The sequence below is a fragment of the Carica papaya genome, chromosome 5 (genome assembly GCF_054855325.1).
Source record: "Carica papaya isolate Zhongbai chromosome 5, ASM5485532v1, whole genome shotgun sequence".
In the NCBI taxonomy this organism is placed as follows: Eukaryota; Viridiplantae; Streptophyta; class Magnoliopsida; order Brassicales; family Caricaceae; genus Carica; species Carica papaya.
Genome location: NC_142313.1, coordinates 6,714,157 through 6,729,590, shown reverse-complemented (window position 1 = coordinate 6,729,590; position 15,434 = coordinate 6,714,157). Strand labels below are relative to the sequence as shown.

The 15,434-nt window shown below is 38.9% G+C and overlaps 1 long non-coding RNA gene across 1 annotated transcript; it reads left to right on the top strand.

Moving 5' to 3' along the window:
* The first annotated feature begins 2,022 nt into the window (after nt 1-2,022).
* LOC148253709 (uncharacterized) lies at nt 2,023-3,470 on the top strand. The gene is made up of 3 exons (XR_015819104.1): nt 2,023-2,095; nt 2,339-2,435; nt 3,333-3,470. It is a non-coding gene; the product is annotated as an uncharacterized LOC148253709 (long non-coding RNA).
* The last annotated feature ends 11,964 nt before the right edge of the window (nt 3,471-15,434 follow it).

Below are 15,434 nucleotides of genomic sequence, written 5' to 3'. Positions count from 1 at the left end.
AGGGAGTGAACTCAGAATTTCAGATCTCTGCCGACGGATTGATTCGTTTCAGGGACAGAGTGTATGTCCCAGACGACAGTGAGTTAAGAAGAGACATCATGACAGAGTCCCATAGTTCAAGGTTCGCCATGCATCCAGGAAGTACGAAAATGTACCAAACTATGCGACCTCAGTTCTGGTGGAATGGGATGAAGAGAGATATAGCCGACTTTGTATCTAAATGTTTGGTATGTCAGCAGGTCAAAGCAGAACATCAACGCCCGGGCGGGTTACTTCAGCCCTTACCGATTCCGGAGTGGAAGTGGGAACATATCACCATGGACTTCGTATCGGGACTACCCAAGGCACGATCGGGACATGATGCTATATGGGTAATTGTTGACCGACTCACTAAGTCTTCCCACTTCCTGGCCATCAAAATGACTGATCCCTTGGACAAGTTGGCAAGGATGTATATCCGGGAGGTAGTCAAACTACATGGAGTTCCAGTAACAGTGGTATCCGACAGGGATCCCAGATTCACTTCTCGGTTTTGGAATAGTTTCCAGCAAGCTATGGGAACAAAGCTGTCTCTTAGTACTGCCTTCCACCCCCAAACCGATGGACAATCAGAGAGGACAATTCGTACTCTGGAGGATATGCTCCGAGCTTGTGTCCTTGACTCCGGGGGCCATTGGGACGACCACCTACCCCTGATAGAGTTTGCTTACAACAACAGCTACCAAGCAAGCATCGGCATGGCCCCATACGAGGCGCTATACGGGCGTCCGTGCAGGTCGCCGATCTGTTGGAAGGAAGTGGGCGATAGAAGATTGTTTGGCCCGGATTTGGTAGAAGAAACCACGTTCAAGATAGTTAAGATCAAGAAGAACATCCAGACAGCTCAGAGTAGGCAGAAGAGTTATGCCGATACCCGGAGAAGGGACCTGGCCTTTGAGAAAGGCGACCGGGTGTTCCTTAAAGTCACCCCCTTCAAGGGAATTAGCAGGTTCGGCAGGAGGGGAAAATTAAACCCCAGATATATTGGACCCTTTGAAATCTTAGACAAGATTGGTACCACTGCCTACAGACTTGCACTGCCTCCTGAGCTCTCCCGGGTTCATAATGTGTTTCATGTATCTATGCTACGTAAGTACAATCCGGACCCTTCTCATGTCTTGGCTCACGAACCGCTTCCACTCCGAGATGACTTGTCTTATGAAGAAATACCGGTCAGTATCACGGACCGAGAAAGCAGAATACTCCGCAACCGGGAAATATCATTTGTAAAAGTCATGTGGCAGAACCACACGCCTAGGGAGGCGACTTGGGAACTTGAATCAGAATTTAGGGCCCAATATCCCCATCTGTTTGATCAAGAGTAATGAGGCAAATTTGGGGACCAAATTTCTTTATGGGGGGGGAGAGTTGTAGCGCCCGGACCGAGGAGAGAAAAAAAAAAAAGCCACGTCGGTAGCCACGTCAGCAGGCCCGGTCAGCAGTCCCGGCCAACCGGGGCCTGCCACGTGGCAAGACCACGTCGCTCCTGAACGGGCCACGTTGGCGATCTGCGTGGGCGCGATCGAACGGCCCAGATCAATCGCGCGATCGGACGGCCCAGATTTAATCGCACGGACGGCCCAGATTTAATCAAAAACGGACGGCCCAGATTAAAACAAAATGGACGGCTGAGATCAAAGGGCAAGGGGTTATAAATAGAACCCCCACACCAGACCACAAACCCTAGCCGCCTGCCGCTCGCCGGAGAAGACGAACCAGAGGCCGACCGCCGCCACCCGCCGCCGCACCGGGGAAATTTCCGACCACCGATCGAGGTAAATTTCATACCCCCGACTCGTTTTTCCACGCTGATTCCTCCTATGGCCAAATCGAAGCCAAAATCCTGGCCAAACGGCCGGAATACGCGGCCGAAGACCAGCGGCGCCGCCGCGCCCCCTCTCGGTTTTTGCCTCCGACGAGGCCCTTCCCTGCCTCCGTTTGATGCAATTTTTATATCATCGTGATCACCATTCTTTTCTCTACAGGTTGACCGGAGCCGAATCACCAAAACACGAACCTCGCCGGAGAGCCGCCGCACCCGAGAGCGTCGCCGCCGGTAAGCTCCGTTTTTCCGTGATTTTTTGGCCCCCCGAGGGCCTTAGGGTTGTTTTCTCACAGGGACCGATGCGAGTGTGGCCGAATTCGGCCGAAAACGGCCGAAAACAGCCAACCCGAGGCGACTCGCCGCCGCCAGCGGCGGCGCCGTCGCCGGAGCACGGCGGAGCCTCCGTGCCGGAGTTGCGATTTGGGCCGAAAGAGGCCCTGGGCCTAATTTGGGTTTTTTTTGGAACACGTGCAGGTACCGTTAGTGTGTTTCAGTTCCCCGGGAAAAATTCAGGGAAAATTAGGGACGGTCTGTAGGCGCACTGTGAATCGTATTCGGATCCCGAAAACAAGTAAGGACCCCTCACCCTATTTCCTATCACGGTATTAAAGTTCAAAATGATAAAATGGTATTTCTTGAATTAACGCATGTGTGAGATTGCTTAAGGTTGCTAATGGAGCCCGAGTCTAGTGTGATTTATGATTTACTGTTATTTGGCATGTTTTACAACTTTAAATGCATTATGAGGTTTGATGTGTTCATTTTATAGTTTCGAGTGCATATATTACTGTTTTATTTATTTATGGGTTGAAAGACTGAAGAACTGATACTGTATGTTGTCTGCTTGGCATGAATTACGATTTGCTTTCTTAAATGTGAATTGATGATGCTTATTGAGGAAAAAGGAAAATGAAAGATTGTGTAGACTGATAATTGTATGATGGGGTTAGCCTGACTAGATATCCTGGGAGATGGTGGACGGACCGGGTCCGTAGGAAACCCTACCGGGATTGTGGTCTCACATGCGAGACGGGGTATGGAGATTTTATGGTTTTGGCGCCCATACCGGACGGGGTATGGGGACGGCCCTGGAAACTGATTATGAATGTTAAAGGTTAACGGGTAGCGGGACCCCTATGGACCCCCATGGATACTAGTAGGCTGGTAAATGAGAAAAGGATATGTTGTATAATGATTGAATTACAAAATGCGTGATAAGTGCTATGTTTTACAGCTTATATTATTCTATGATTGTGATAATGTTATTATTTTCTTATATTGTTTCATTAATTCCACCGAGCTAACTGGATGGTAAAGGTTTTATCATAAATAAAAAGTATTTGTTATAAATCATGCTCCATTCGTCTTTTGTGTTTTTCTACCCACCTTTACCTCCGTGACGGTGAGATATCGTGATGTTCTTACTGGGCTAGTGTAGCTCACTCCTTATTTAACCATTTCAGATCAGGAAGACATGTTTCCCGAACCCGTTCCGCAGGAGGATGACGAAGGGGATGCCTAGAGACTCTGTAGTCATACTCATAGTTTTATTTTCGAGTTTCTCTCTTAGTTAGTTTAATCTTTCATACTTTAAGTACGTTTTTGGTTTTCGTGTAAGGGATGTTAACTGAAATTTTGTCTTCGCTTCCGCATTTAATAATTATAATATAATTTCCATTTTGAATTACCGGGGCTGCTACAAACAATATGTTATACTACACTGATAATCAGAATGAAAACAAACTAAAAGTTAAAGCACCTTATCTCCAACTGAAATTCTAAGTGCCCCTGTAGGCTATTTGCGTGCAGGACCTTTACAGCTATTGGGATATGCCGAATTTTACCCTTGTAAGTGCTTCCATAATCTCCTTCCCCAATCTTCAAAGATGGGTCAAAGTTGCAGATTGCTTCCTGACTCTCTGATACAGAAAACTCATAGAGGGATTGGTGCAAATCCATAGTGGAGTATTCTCCTTGTTTTTCCAAAAGCTCCTCAGTTATTTTGAGAGCATTGTCACGTGCTTCCTCAAAGTCATCCCACTCTTTCTTGAAAATTTGTGATAGTTCCATAGGAGAAGCCAACTCATCCTACAAGTGTTTCATCATATAATCACTACTCGTAACTTGGCCCTCCAGTAGCAATTTCTTATTAATAACAATCAAACACTCTTCATCTAGTTCCTGTTTCATCTTTTCAGCATTTTTCTTTCTCTTGTTAACACAACTTCAATTTCTTTCCTACGTCTTAACTTTTCATTGTACAATATTTCCAATGTTCTAGCCTATAATCATTTACTATGTTTAGGAAATTGCATCGGATCAGATTTACAAATTTTAGCCTGAAGAAAAGAAGTTACTAAAAGGTAGTATAATATATTGATGCCTATGCACATTGGATGTTCCACTAAACATAATCTAGAGAGCATAAAACCATCCATTTTGGAGGCACTGAGAGTAACTTTGGAATTTAAACCCTTCATTTCTATGCATAACCAATTAACTATGATCCCATTTATACCAATTTATAATCATTATTTAATAAGAATAAGTTCCATGAATTAAAAAGGTTATATTGAATTTTAACTTGTGTGACTACTCTAGTTAAGAGAATCTAACTATTGCATAATGTTTCATTCATGCAAAAACGTAATATACTCACTGAGACTAATCTCAACTTGATCATTACAATTCTATTAATACACTATTAAACTAAATTATTAGTCTTATTAAATGAAATATTATGGATCAGCACTATCAAACCATAATACATCCATAAAACGACTAATTTTGTTGGCCTTCAAGTAAAATATAAATCTCTTAACCATTAAACCATCATTTTGTTGGTTGAATCATTCAAAACTTGGTCCGCTAATAGCATTCTTATCAAATATTACTATATACAATGGTATTCATGATCATGAATCTTTCTTGTTCAGTAGTCTTTTCATATCCTATCTACAACAATTATATTATGTACATAAACTGTAACAAATTTTTTGAAAAATTATCTAGATTACCTTACGGGTAGCCTCAAGGAGACTTCTATCAGATCTGATGCATCTAAGAGACTCTTCGAAAGCTTTTTTCTTCTAATTTCTCAGCCTCCTCCATAGCTTGCTCGAGTTGATCGTAGAAGTGATCATCACCACCTCCTTCCTGCAAAATTTCGGACACCATACAAGACATAGACAAAATATTTAAATTTTTAAGAAAATAAAAGATCCAGAAAAACACCACAACAAGAAATTTTAAAAAATGGCTTTCTCGGTACTTTGAATAATTTTAAAATTTGTGACATGTACCAACTGAATATATACCAGAGTAATAGATGAAAGTAAATGATGATCTTCATATATAGGCTGAATATTCGACTCTATATCATTTTCATTCCTGTGAGAAAAATAGAGGCCAATTATCAAGAAATAGAATATCTTAAGTAGGAAAAATAACATGAAGACACGAGACAGTAAAAGGAAATCAAGAAGCCAAGTCATATTTCCAAAAGGCACTCTAGTTACAACTAGCAGCCTATAAGTCTCTCAACCATTAAATACACAGGCAAAAACAAATAGAACAAAAAGAACATATTTACCATGTATGGATAAGATGCCCTCTGTAGATAAACTAAAATTGACAAGATGGAGGCCCATTTCAGAGCACGTACTTGGCTTTATTTGACTTGAGATCCATCATTCTCCTATATAGTTAAAGGTTTTTATAAGCAATGTTAGCACAGGTGCGCGAATTCATCTGCTAACTCGCTCGGCCATTGACTAAGTTCGATGTTTTCAAATTTCACCGTTCCATTGACTTGAAGAAGATCTGCACTCCAATATCCTCCCCACGTCATGCAAATGTGGTATGGAATAAATATAAAACAAGTGAATAAATGCAATGATTTCAAGTTAAATGAAAATCATTTCTTAATTCATTTGTATACTGAATAGTGTTTATCGATTGCTGCTCTCATCACAAGCTTCTTCACACTATGCTGATAAATAAGTTCCATAATCCCCTCTGAAAAGAATTAAGGGAAAATGAGAAGGCTGAAAAAAATGGACTGGTGGACCGCCCATATCAGAACCCTAAAAAGAAGGGTCCAGATTTTCTTTTTCTGTTTTAAAGGTTGGAGACAGCTGATGGTCTCTGACGTTTCCAGAGACCACCTTCATCTTTTTTTCATTTTCCTGTATGTATATATATTCCCAAGGTTCTATTCAATAATGATACAGCAGAAAATTAATGAGCATTAAATGCTCTCTACCCTACCCAGCTAAGTTTCTTTACATGGTATCAGAGTAGTGCATGTAATAAGCAATGATTCTCCTGATTTCTACATTACAATATTACCTTACTGCTCAATGGCAAACCCTAATACAGATGTGTTGACACTCCTACACTCATACCAGCATGGAATGTAACTCGTCACAACCACACTTGATGGATCCAACTACTTGTCTTGGAGCCGAGCCATGGTGATCACATTGAGAGCCAAAGATAAGCTGGCCTTCGTTGACGGCAGATGTAAAAAGCCCAAACCAGATGCAGCATAATATGAACAGTGGCACAAAACAGACAGTATGGTGGTGTCTTGGATTTTGAACTTGATGAACAAAGAGCTCACTAGCGCCTTCCTATTCACCACATCAGCAAAAAACCTGTGGGATGAAATAAAAGAAAAGTATGGTGAAAGCAACAAACCTCTATTGTATCAGCTAAAACGTGAAATAAGTTCCATCACACAATCTAATCTTTCTGTCACAGCCTATTATACAAAACTCAAAAGGCTATGGGATGAGTTAACACACCTAAGGCCCTTACCTGCTTGCACCTGCCATGCTGCAACACAACACAGTGAAATAGACAATACTGACAACTTAATCCAATATATAATGGGTCTTAATGACTCATATGACTATGTTAGAAACCAAATATTGATCATGGAATCCTTACCCGGAGTGAGTAGAGCTTATTCCATGGTAATTAGTGTTGAAAAACAGAGGAAAGTACACAATAGTAACTCATTTGAGGGGATGTCTGCTGCATTTTATACCAACCTAAAAGACAATCCAAATTTCTCAAACCGAAAAAAGGAAAAGGATAGCAGGGCATGCACTTATTGCAAAAACACAGGGCACACAAAGAACACATACTTCAAGCTCCACGGCTACCCAGAATGGTTTATAGAACTCAAAGGGTAAAGAAACAAAGAAAAGGCTAATGCAGTGGCAAACAATGCCCCTGATAACACCAAAACAGAAGTATTCAACACAAACTGGGGCATAGAAATGACCACACTCATACAACAAGAGATCAGCAAGTACTTGAAGAACCAATGAGCAAACACGGCAGAATTGGCAAGGTGTGTGGGCTACTCTGGCCCCTTGGTAAGCAACTTAAATGCTATTTTTTACATACCTTTAATGACATAGGAACTTAGATAATAGACACAGGTGTCATATCACACATATGCCATGATTTCAAAATGCTTTCAAAACCCGTAAAACTAGAACCAGCAATGCCTGTCTCATTACCAGATGGAACCACGAGTCATTCAACCCACAAAGGAACCATAAAGCTGTGTGATAACTTAATTCTACAGGATGTTCTTTGTATACTAAAATTCACTTGTAACCTTATTTATGTCATAAAACTAACCCAAGCTATAAAAATCTATATTTCCTTTTATCCCAACCATTGTTTTGTGCAGGATTTGACAGCTAACAAAATATTGAGGAATGGAACAATAATGAAGGGCCTGTATACCCTGAATGAAGACATTGACCCTAACAAAGCATGCATCAGCCACACCTAAGAAAACAACCTACAACTATAGCACAAAAGACTCAGCCACACATCCACACAAAAAATTGATCCACATTCCCAGTCTAAAGTTACCAGATAGTGCAGCTCTACATGATTGTGAAATTTGTCCCTTGGCAAAACAGCAGTGCTTATCTTTTTCTAAAAGTTTCATCAAATACCAGTGACATTTTTAGTTTAATACATATTGATCTTTGGGGACCATACCCGGTTAATTGTACCTCTGGTACACTTTATTTTTTAACTATAGTTGATGATTTCTCAAGAGCCACTTGTACTTATTTATTAAAAGAAAAAATAAGTGTACCAAATACCTTGAAATAGTTTTACAATCTAATACAAAATCAATTTCAGAAAATAATCAAAACAGTTAGGACAAATAATGGCACTAAGTTCATAAACACTTCATGCAAAAAAAAAATTCAAGAAAAGGGAATCATGCATCAAAAAACCTGTACATACACACCACAGCAAAATGGGGTGATGGAGAGGAAACATAAGCACCTATTACAAATTGCTAAGGCATTGATGTTTGAATCAAAACTACCCAAAAATTTTTGGGATGAAGCCATACTCATAGCCACACACATAATAAACATTTTGTCAAGCTCTGTTTTAAAATGGAAAACTCTTTATGAAATTCTATACAAAAAATAGCCGGATTATTCAAACTTAAAAACTTTCGATTGTCTATGTTTTGCTACAAATGTCACCCCTCAAAAAGACAAGTTTGAACCTAGGGCTTTGAAATGTGTTTTTTTTAGGGTATGCACCCGATGCAAAGGCTTACAAATTATATGATATAACAAACAGAAAAATAGTTTTGTCAAGGGATGTCATATTTCATGAACAAATTTTCTCATACCAAACAAAACACCCTAAACCAGATTACCTTGACACACCACTACCAATACCAAGCGACGACATAGTTAACACACCTGAAAACCAGCCACAAAGAGGAGAAGAAATTCCCTTACCAACCATCATTTTCCAAGATTCTGAAGTAAGGAAGAGCATCAGGGTGAGAAACAGGCCCACCTGGATGGAAAACTTTGTCGCCCATACCACTGAACAACCTATGTCTGAGCTCCCCTTCCTCATGTCCACCTTACCTACATACAACCACGGCTATGTTAATTTTATTACACAAGTGTCTATTACACAAGAACCAATGTCATACAAGGATGCTAACGGGGACAGCAAGTGGGTTGAGGCCATACAAGCCAAACTGTCCGCACTGGAAGAAAATAGAACATGGTAACTAACTACATTACCAAAAGGGAAGACGGCAATCAACTCAAAATAGGTGTACAAAATAAAATACAATGCCGATGGATCAGTTGATAAATACAAAGCAAGACTCGTAGCTAAAGGTTACAACCAGGAGATCGGCATAGACTATCATGATAGCTTCTCACCAGTGGCCAAAATGGTCACGGTTCGACTATTTTTAGCCGTGGTAGCCGCAAGCGATTGGCCAGTAGAGACATCAATAACGCATACCTACATGGTTTTGCGGAAGATGAGTTATACTTAAAACCTCCATAGGGCTATTTTAAGGCTAGTGAATGGCAAGTCTGTCATCTAACCAAGAGCTTGTACGACCTAAAACAAGCAAGTCCCAGTGGAACAAGGAGCTTACCTCAAAGCTCCAATATATCGGCTTCACCAAGTCAGAAGCCGACCACTGTCTACTCACAAAAGGAACCAAAAAAAAAAACTAAGTTGCAGTTGTGGTATATGTGGATGACTTACTTGTCACGGGTCCTAATGATGAAGAAATTTGTGAAGTCAAAAGTGCCATGAATGAAGCCTTCACAGTCAAGGACCTCGGTCAAGCAAGATATTTCCTTGGAGTCGAGATACTAGGTCAAAAGAAGGAATCTACATCAACAAAAAAAAAATACACCAGAGATATTCTACAACATACAAAGATGGAAGATGCAAAAGGAAGCCACTTTCCCCTGCCTTTTGGACTAAAACTAAATACAGAAGAATGAGAAATCTTACCAGATCCGGAGAGATATAGACGCTTAATCGGCCGTTTGCTTTACCTCAACTTCACCAGACCCGACATAACGTACTCCACTCAAAACCTCAGTCAGTTCATGCAACAACCCAGACAACTGCACCTTGACGTCGCACTACACGTTGTTAGATACCTAGAGCAATATCCAGAGCAAGACATCTTCTTTTCGAGAAAGAATGATTTTAAAGTTCAAGCTTTTTGTGATTCGGACTGGGCATCATGTCTGATAACTTGCAAATCACTCACAGGCTTCTACATCTTCCTTAGGCCTGCACTGATCTCCTGGAAAATAAAGAAACAAACTACGGTGAGCAAGTCTTCCACAGAAGCTGAGTACAGAAGTATGTCATCCACGGTATGCGAAGTTCACTAGATAACCTATCTATTTCGGAACTTTTAAATAACACCGCACTTACCCGTAACATTGAACTGTGATAACAAAGCCGTCGAGCATATCGCAGCAAATTCATATTTTCACGAACGAACAAAACACCTTGACATTGACTGTTACATAGTTCGCAACTAGGTTCAAAAGGGCTTCGTTGAAACGAAGCATGTCACCTCGAGGGAACAGCTCGCTGATTTGCCCACAAAACCTTTAGGAACTTCAGCACATCATCGACTTCTGTTCAAGATGAAGCATCTGCAACAAGAGAGTTCAAAGAGTCAAAGAAGATATGTGAGGAACTCGAAGAACCGAAAGCAAACTAACTTCATCTTGAGGAACGGGTGAAAAGAATTAAGGGAAAATAAGAAGGCTGAAAAAAATGGATAGGTGGACCGCCCATATCAAAACCCTAAAAAGAAGGGTCCAGATTTTCTTTTTCTGTTTTAAAGGTTGGAGAAAGCTGGTGGTCTCTAACGTTTCCAGAGACCACCCTCATCTCCTTTTTATTTTCCTGTATGTATATATATTCCTAAGGTTCCATTCAATAATGATACAGTAGAAAATTAATGAGCATTAAATGCTCTCTACCTTACCCAGCTAAGTTTTTTTACACCCTCTCTAACAACATCCATCTCAATAAGAAGTTTTTTTTGCATTCACTTGCAGAAGAAAGACATGAATGCCATATTAAGTAAAAGTACAAGCAGACTACCCATTTTTAAAGACAGTTATTGTTTGTTGCTTTCATGACCACTTATAGATCAAACTAAAGTTGACCTGAAAAGATGAACACTTCAATTGTAGTTTACTGAGCAGGAAAATGAACCGTTGGAAATAAAAAGTGCCCTCCATACAGCAAATACACTGAAAATGCCTTAGGCATCGGAGTATTACCATTAGAAAAATACTCACAGACCAACCAATGTTGTTTTGCAAGTTGAGGGCCAAGAAACTTGTTAAGCGTGTTATTTTAGAGGTTTTTTTGAAGTCACTATATATATATATATATGCATTTGCTCCTGGAATGGCATTATTCAGAATTTTGTGAGAATTGAGCATATTGAGGACTAGGTTTGATAAAGAGATGGCACATTCTTGTCAAGTGTAATTTTCTAGCTCACTAACTATTCAATGATTTACCTATTTGCATAACAAAACTCCAACACCACAATAAATTGAAAACAGAGTCTTCTTAAAAAAATATGCATTGCTGACTTTGCAATTCACTCGTTGAAATAAGGTTCATGACAAGCCACTTTTTGGAACTAACATTGTAAATATTCATAATTAAGGGGAAAGAGGGAGGCAGGAGAACAAATCAATACATATAGTTCATAGAATGGGAAAGAAAAGTACCTCTGCTTGGTGATAAATGTCAAGGTAATCGTCTAGGATCCTATACATGATTTTTCTCTCCACTTCTTTGATTGTCCTGAGTTCATCTTCTCTAAGTTCGTCCACCAGAAAATTCCCATTAACTACCACAATCGCAAGAGGAAAAGCAAATCAAATTAACAGCAGTTTATAGAATTTCTCTTTCTCATTACTCTAAAATATAAATATCAAATGTCAAAGATATAAGTGTTATGCCCATGATTCAATTATTCGTGTAATATATTGAATATATTATTATTTAAAAATTTATTTTAATGTATGACAATAATATTTTTATTATTATATTTATTATTTTATTATTTAATTTATGTTATAAAGTTTTTTATTAAATTTACAAATTTTTTATCAAGATGGGGATCTTGATAATGAGAGTAAAATCTTTTATGATTTAATTTAAAATGTTCTTAGTTGTTGGATCATCAAAATAGGAAATTGATTATCCGGTAAAACTAATATATATGTGATAATCTCTATAAGATAAAGATTAGTTGATCTCATTAAGTAAATCACATATGTTGACGATGCATATGCAGTTACGATCATTGAACCGACCTAATTGATAATTTCTAATAGTTAATGTTATCTTAAACTATCAATAGAGTATTCTCTTAAAATGATGAGATATAAGAATTTTTTTATACCTGAAATCATCATAATAATTGATAAATCATTTATTATACTATGATTCTAGACACCTATAATCATAGAACTATAGTTGAAAGGATACTAAATATAATTAAATACTTTTAGAATTAATGATTGATCAAGACGGAATCTATCAACTTTAGTAATAAGTTTAAGTTATATGTTATTATTTATTATAACGACTAAATTAAGATATTGGGCAGCGCAATTGAATAAAAGAATAAAAGAGTTTCTTATGTTATTCATTAGTCAATTATAATTGACATGAAATATAATTGGTTACTTATTGAGACTTAACAGTTAAACCATATTTTAGGGTTAAGTCAGAGCAATAATGACGAAAGGAAATATTACATCTTTATTTAGTAGGTTCTTAAGGGTAATTGTACATTTCATACTATTCAGTCGTTGAGAAGTGTTACTAAACGTCAACTTTAATTAATAAATTGGTTTGACCAATTTGTTACCGGTTTAGTATTGAATTTATGATATTGTACACTAATGAATGTTTTAATTTTTATTAAATTGATTAATTATTTTAATTATTTAAAAATTAAATTAAAGAATTTAATTTAATTAAATAAATAAAAATTTTTGTTCAAATAAAATATTATTATATTTTTTACTAGTACTGAAAATATAATTAATATTGAAGATAAATTAAATTTTTTTATTTTTAAAATAAGAAATTAATATTTATATTTTTAATTATTATATTATTAGTGTAATAATATAATATATTTGATTATTATAACAATTAAGATTATTATAAAATTTAATTTAAAATTGAATTGATTTATAAAATTATTTTATTAAATAATAATAATTAAAAATGAGAAACATATATATATGAGATATATATATATATATATATGATTGGGTGTTAAAAATAAAAAGAAAAAAAAAGGTAGATGAGTTCAATTTGATTTGAACGTATACAGGAAGAAGTGAAAAAATAATATCAACACCCATGCCACCTATATATATATGAGTGGGGATTGAAAAAGTGGAGAGAAGAGCTAAAAAAAATTAGCGGCACACCAAAAGAAAAAAAATTGGAAAAGTTTTAGGTTAAAATTTGGTGAGAAAATTTTAACATATATATTATTCAATTTTTCTTACATCCATTAACTAAAGGATTAAATAAGAAATGTTGATTTTGGTGTAGATACGCATAGAGTATTTATATTTTTGAATAATTTTAATTTGAAAATTTATAGTCAGATATATTTTATATTTAATTTTTAACTTATAATATAATTTTTAGATGCGTGTTATATACATATTATAATTTTTATAAATTTTTGTGTTTAAATTATATTATTAAATTTTAATTTTTGATCTTATATTTTAAATATTTAAAGAGTACAAATATTATTATCTGGTTTATTTTATTTTATTTGAATGTTTTTTTATTCATACGATGAATTAAAAAAAATGTTTAAATTTGAGCTGCTGGAAAAATAAAGTAGCTGCAATATATATACATAAAATTAGGGAAGTTGCAATATAAATATATATGAGATATGTAGCACCCGGAAAGGAGGAGGAAAAAAAAAAAAAAAAAAAAAAAAAACGGGGGGTCACGTCAGCAGCCACGTCGCAGCCACGTCAGCAGGCCCGGTCAGCAGTCCCGGCCAACCAGGGCCTGCCACGTGGCAAGATCGCGTCACTCCGAAAGGAGCCACGTTGGCGATCCGCGTGGGTGCGATCCGACGGCCCAGATCAATCACGCGATCGAACGGCCCAGATTCAAACGCACGGACGGCCCAGATTCAATCAAAAACGAACGGCCCAGATTAAAACGAAATGAACGGCTGTGATCAAAAGGCAAGGGGTTATAAATAGAACCTCCACACCAGACCAAAAACCCTAGCCGCCAGCCGCTCGCCGGAGAAGACGAACCAGAGGTCGACCGCCACCACCCGCCGCCACTCGCCGCCGCACCGGGGAAATTTCCGACCGCCGATCGAGGTAAATTTCATACCCCCGACTCGTTTTTCTCCACTGATTCCTCCTATGGCCAAATTGAGGCCGAAATCCCGGCCAAACGGCCGGAATACGCGGCCGAAACCCAGCGGCGCCGCCGCGCCCCTCTCGGTTTTTGCCTCCGACGAGGCCCTTCCCGGCCTCCGTTCGATGCAATTTTTATATCACCGTGATCACCATTCTTTTCTCTACAGGTTGACCGGAGCCGAATCACCAAAACACGAACCTCGCCGGAGAGCCGCTGCACCCGAGAGCGCCGCCGCCGGTAAGCTCCGTTTTTCCGTGATTTTTTGGCCCCCCGAGGGCCCTAGGGTTGTTTTCTGACAAGGACCAATGCGAGAGTGGCCGAATTCGGCCGAAAACGGCCGAAAACAGTCAACCCGAGGCGACTCGCCGCCGCCAGCGGCGGCGCCGTCGCCGGAGCACGGCGGAGCCGCCGTGCCGGAGTTACGATTTGGGCCGAAAGAGGCCTTGGGCCTAATTTGGATTTTTTTTGGAACACGTGCAGGTACTGTTAGTGTGTTTCAGTTCCCCGGGAAAAAATTCAGGGAAAATTAGGGACAGCCTGCAGGCGCACTGTGAATCGTATTCGGATCCCGAAAACAAGTAAGGACCCCTCACCCTATTTCCTATCACGGTATTAAAGTTCAAAATGATAAAAACGGTATTTCTTGAATTAACGCATGTGTGAAATTGCTTAAGGTTGCTAATGGAGCCCGAGTCTAGTGTGATTGATGATTTACTGTTATTTGGCCTGTTTTACACTGTTTTACAGCTTTAAATGCATTATGGGGTTTGATGTGTTCATTTTATAGTTTCGAATGCATATATTACTGTTTTATTGATTATGGGTTGAATGACTGAAGAACTGATACTGTATGTTGTCTGTTCGGCATGAATTACGATTTGCTTGTTTAAATGTGAATTGATGATGCTTATTGAGGAAAAAGGGAAATGAAACATTGTACAGACTGATAATTGTATGATGGGGTCAGCCTGACTAGATATCCTGGGAGATGGTGGACGGACCGGGTCCGTAGGGAAACCTACCGGGATTGTGGTCTCACATGCCGGACGGGGTATAGAGATCTTATGGTTTTGGCGCCCATACCGGACGGGGTATGGGGACGGCCCGTTTCACCCTCATACCGGACGGGGTATTGAGGTTTATGGTTTTGGCGCCCATACCGGACGGGGTATGGGGACGGCCCGTTTCACCCTCATACCGGACGGGGTATTGAGGTTCATGGTTTTGGCGCCCATACCGGACGGGGTATGGGGACGGCCCGTTTCACCCTCAT